Genomic DNA, 6,000 nt, shown 5'->3' with positions numbered 1-6,000 from the left:
GGCTGATCCACAGCTGATGCGCTGCAAGTGTCGAAGCAGCCAGACTGGTCTCTCGCTCGGGCCGTACCATTACTGGAGAGAGATGGAGGGGGGGGGGGGTCCTCCTGCAATTTCAAAAATGTCCGATTTCAATGAAATTATATTGAGCTAGCCGATTGAAGTTGAAAAGATAACAATCATAATACAACCCACAAGTCCAAGGAAATACTTTTCCGTACATAAAAGTCAAGAGTTAAAATAGAATGTTCCTGCACTCACCGGAAATATGGTTCGGCTCAAATTCAAGCATGTACTCGAAAGCGAAAGAACGATCTAAAATTAATATTTAAGAAAAAATAATAAATGTTTGATTGAAATGTTTATTAATTATTTGATTAATTTAAAAAGGATTTTCTTGATTTTTCAAGTTTGTAAGTAATTTATATTTATAGAGCGCTTTTCCAGACCAGGGTCACAAAGCGCTTAAACAATCAAAACAATATTCAATAAAGTATATACTTTAAAGGGCAAGAAAAAACTGATAACACAACAGGAGTTCCAGAAAATCAAGGAAAAGTAAGTCATTTATATTTATAGAGCGCTTTTCCAGACCAGGGTCACAAAGCGCTTAAACAATCAAAATAATACTCGATAAAGTATATACTTAAAAGTTCAAGGTAACACCGAGAAAACACAGGAGTTCCAGAAAATCAAGGAAAAGCCTGAACAAATAAAAATGTCTTAAGATGTTTCTACAAGAATAAAGATAAACATTCAAAATGAAGTAAAATAAAACAAAACAAAAAAACCATATTATATATTTTTTTACCATACACCCTGTTCCCATTTATGGCTTGACAATAATAACAAATATTATTATTATTAATAATAATAATTATTTAAAACATTTTGGATGTAAGGGTGTTAAAAACAAATACATTAATATTAATGATAATAATGTATTGATAAATTATTTCATTTATTTATCAGTCGTATTACACTGAGACCTACTCAGCATTTTTAAATGTATCTTGAGCAAAGAAGACAATCTGATCCAGTCATCTTGGCACTCTAGTCATCAACAAGGATGTGTGACATGATAATTGAGTCACTCTAACCTAATCTGATCCCGCTGATGTTACAAGATGTTTCTCTATCAACCAAATGCACAACGATTCAATTAAAAAATATTGAATGGCCCGTCGTTACATCACCGTTTTAAGGTATTTCCTCATCCACCACCTGTGGATTGGTCGGAGCATCTGCCGAGATGTGGGGGCAGTGGGTGATCGGCACGCTTGGGAGGGGACATGATGTTGAAGTGACCCCAGCAGGGCTCTTTTGTGCAGCTGTTGAGTCGCTTTCACCCCGAAACCCCCAAGAGCCACCTGTCACTGCAACTGGAAAAGTGGGGGGATGTGGAAGTAGATGAAGGGGGTTGGGTGGTGAAACGGACAACTCTTACCAATTTTATATCTAATCCTATTCAATTGAAAATCAACATTTACATTCGATTTAGTGTCTGATTCATTCATTGTCTACAATGTAGCTTTGGGTTATTATCCACCTAATATGTCACTTTGATCGACTCTAAAGTTTTCGAAAGAATTCAAAGATCACACACAGAGATTGAAATTCCTTATATATGGCTAAAATCTTTACATCCCTACATCGGTGATCTAATCCAGCCTTACACCCCAGCTCGGGCTCTGAGGTCTGTGGATCAGAATCGACTTATGGTTCCACGCACACGGTTCAGGACCAGAGGAGAGAAATCCTTCCAGACTAAGCTTTGGAACGATCTTCCTCTCCCTCTGTGTTTGATGATCTACTGACTCCTTCAAGAAACATCTTAAGACACTTTTATTCGTGCAGACTTTTCCTTGATTTTCTGGAACTACCGTGTTGTTCTCGGTGTTATCTTGATCTTTTAAAGTATATACTTTATTGAATATTGTTTGGATTGTTTAAGCGCTTTGTGACCCTGGTCTGGAAAAGCGCTCCATAAATATAAATTACTTACTTACTTCCTTACTAAAAAATCAACAACAACAATAATAATAATAATAAGGTTACAATCACTTAAATTTTAACCTGGATTTATCACCGTATATTTAACTAATCAAACTTAACTTTTTCTTCTTTTTGTGTGTTTTGATCATGTTTTTTTGTTTTATTTTCACATTCTTCTGGCTGGTAACCACTTTCTGGCTCGATACATTATACAATTGACCATTTCACAATATATGATCCTAAATGAATCTTTAATCTCATTGATGAGGTATTTTAAAAGTTTCCGGTTTACCATCATGTTCATGGAAGTAAGACTAGAACAGGAAGTGTCTTCAAGTGATGATAATCAATCACAGTCTTAGTAGATGAGCGCATTAACATAAAACACAATAGTTCTCTTTACTTGGAGCCCTTTTCCTCTTTTGTTTGGGAACAAGACATATGCAAACGAGTCACCTGAATCCCTAATTTTTATAAACCAACGGTTTAGTGAATGATCACCGTTGTAAATAATCTCTTGACACCGCTAGGGTTGTATCTTTCAACATACATGCCTTTACAATCTCTTCATAGACCAAATTGAAACTCTCGACATCTTTATGTTCTTGAAAAAGTTCCCACCAAAAGTTCCTGTCTTCCAACTTAGCCGTCACCGCCCGTGAGTCTTGAGGTCATCGACGGGGAGTGGCCATGCAAACCTGCCGCCTGGTAATGAAGGAACAAAAGCAGGAATGTTCAGTGTCCCCAGAGAACTGTGAGCAAGACCAAGTTATAGACTCCCGAATTCACTTTTACTGCATCTGGACCTTTAACTGCTGGTCTGGCATACGGTTCGTGTCTTCGGTCGGATGTATAGCCGGGTGGGGTTTTAGCATTTAAAATGATGATTTCTCTCTCACTTGTCCGGTGTAGTTGGCATTGGAACATGTTGTTTTAAATTCTTATTGAGAAAATACTGCTGCTATGGTTAGAACTCAACATAAACCTTGCTATTAATGTCAATTAAATACATTAATTTCAATATATGTTAGGTGAAAAACATCTATAGAGGTGGGTTGTAGACCGACTATTGGTTTTGGAGTAAAAACTTCAAGTAAAAAGTGTAAGGTTGTAAATATAATTCAACTTTTTAGCCTGGACCAAGTATTTTGTAAGTATATTACCATCAACATCATGTTAAAATGCCTGATATTGGTTATATTAGTTATACAACTGTGCTATAATATGATCAATATTGGCACTTATAGTAGTTATTGTAATTGTTCACAATGTTACATACAAATAATATTTGATATAATGCAGTTATAAAACTAAGAGTTTGTGTTTACTATTACCTATTATTTGAAATAAAAGCGACATAAAACAGAACTATAAATGTACAATCTCATTATTTTAACAACTATAGGAAGTTATAATATAATAATATTAAAATATTCTAAATTTACAATAGGAAAAAAAGTTGTTTGCAATGGCAGAGACACTGGAGATCATTTTTTTAAACGTTATTTTCTTGCTAAAGTACAAGTTAAACTCGTGTGACTGTAAACACTGTGAAAGACACCAGTGTGCGTTGAGTGGTCTTTGCCATCTTTCTAGGATGAACGCGATCGTGCTGCCATTCATGTCCGAAATAGCCCTGAGCCCAGCAGACGGTGATGTAATGTTCTAAAAACGTGCCATCAGTTAGCGGCAGCACCAGAACACGTGGAGTTGGCTCCTCTCCTCCAGCCCCTGGGGGCCCCCTTACTGTTCTTCTATCTATCCCTTCTTCCACCCCCCCCTCTCTCTCTACCTCTATTCTGCTCCAGCGCACTCTCTGTTCACGAGTGCATGAGCCGCTTCACTTCACAACGCCCGCCTCCCTCCCAATCCCACTGCTCGGGCAATAATAGAAGCCAGAACCCCCCACCTGAATCAACTTTCTTTCATTTCCATGACAACGCACAAAGAAGAGACAGAGAAAGAGGGAAAAAAAACGAGTGAGAGGTGCCCGTGCCTTTCCTTGACCTCTGGTTTTATTTAGTTAAACTGGTCAGTCAAGAGAGCTACAACTGCTACCATGACGTTGAACCAAGGAAATGTTATTGTACATTTGATCGGTCTGAGTAAAGTAGATGGCGGTCTCTGCACTATTTGCCTTTGTTCTAATGAAACAACACATCGTTTCTAAACTTATGGCGCCACCTACTGACCTCTAAACAACATGACACTGCTTCATGAAGCTTCCTCAGCTCATCACTAGCTATAACTAATATTTTTACCTCGATATATGGACTTATTAAATATCTTTTTTCTTGCTACTTATTGGTATGTTTGAATTGGAAGGAACGTCCAGATCACCGCCCGAGAAAGTACCATGTATTTTTTTGAGCTTCAATTATTACTATAAACAGGCGTTGGAACATGTACCCTGGATACATATGACACATTGTGAAGCCGAATAAATCTCAAGGGCAAAGCATGTTCATAAGGCCAAACATCCTTTGCCTGCATTTATCTGGCCCTCATATATATGTTTTTATATCCTTATAGTTATGGGGACGAGACACCTTTTTTTCTCTTACAGGAATTTTATCTAATAGTCTTAAATATCTGTTGTACGTTAACCTTTTTTCCAAAAAATATTTATGCATCTCTCTGAATAGTGCTGATCGACCAAATAGTGCTTTACTAGCATTTATAATTATTATTTTTTTAAATTTAAATTAATGAAAGAACTGACTTTTTTTTTTCAAGAGCTAGCACTACGACCGGAGCAATGTGATTTTTGTGTTGGTTGTGCTGGTGTCGGTATGGAATAATTGAAACTTTCAATCTGAACTGAAAATCAAAGGAGGTTGAGAAAGTACATTTACTTTATAAGGTGTCCACAGAGATGTGATTTTTATTATTGCAACGTTTCATCCAAAATATATATATATTGAAGAGGAAGTATGAATGATGATGAACAACCAAAAACGTCATACCTTAACTGTTCGGCAAAGTCTTCCAAATCTAGAGACTTCTATCTATAAACTGATGAATCATTTTATATTATCCCAAGTGAACAATATTTCACGTGACAAGTCAATGCAGCAGGTTTGTTGTTCTGTAAAGGAACGCAGGCTTCGACAATGACCAATGAATGATGAAATGCATAATACGGGTTTAACACACATTGATAGATACTGGGAGATTAGACAGTTTTAATTCCTTGGGTTACAGCAGGGATTAAAACGCCCCTTTTTTGATAATGAAGCAGCGGCTTTAATGTCAACAATCCCAAGATCATTTCAACACGTGACGAGTGTTTCTGATATGTGTGACACATGACAAGATTCCTGCACTCGAGTGTCAACAATGTCGGGAACGTGGTCATAATCAGCTGCCTCTCGATCACAGTCCAAATCACTGATTCATAATGGAAGCTCACAGCACATCCCTGGTAAACAGGATGTATAACATCTCAACACTGCAGGAGAGAAAAGTCCTGCAGGAAACAGTAAACTGGTGCAGTGAGTTGTTGGGATGAGCTCACTAATCCCTGATGTTTCTGGGGGCTCCCAGTGATGTGCCCTCAATCCCCCCTGAAAGATCACTCTCAGTTAAAGGTAGATAAACAGGCAGTGATCTGTATCTCCTCGGCTGTGTGTTGGAAAAAGTTATTCGATTTAAATTTTTGATAGGATTGTGATATTAGCGATCATCTATTACATAGAACAAATGAAGAAAGAGTCGTTGTTCTAACAATTTAGAAAAGTATTGCTGTGAATGTAATTTAAAAAAGAGGTCTCTATGGTTTCAAAATAAAATTAAACCACTATTTTTAGTTTCTAATTGAACTTACATTTGTTTTTAATAGAAAGCATTTTACAATTTCAAAGAAAAATATTCTTACCTAAATATTTTTTATACATTATAAAAAAACGAGAATTAAAAAACTATTTAAAAATGAAATATGGAATAGCTCAATTTCAATACTCTTGTTTTAAGGCCACTTTAACAAATGGCCTTAAAACATTAAAAAAA

Source organism: Callionymus lyra, chromosome 13 (assembly GCF_982586985.1).
Source record: "Callionymus lyra chromosome 13, fCalLyr1.hap1.1, whole genome shotgun sequence".
NCBI classification, from domain to species: domain Eukaryota; kingdom Metazoa; phylum Chordata; class Actinopteri; order Syngnathiformes; family Callionymidae; genus Callionymus; species Callionymus lyra.
The sequence above is the reverse complement of the archived record's forward strand: the minus strand, read 5'-3'. Positions refer to the sequence as shown.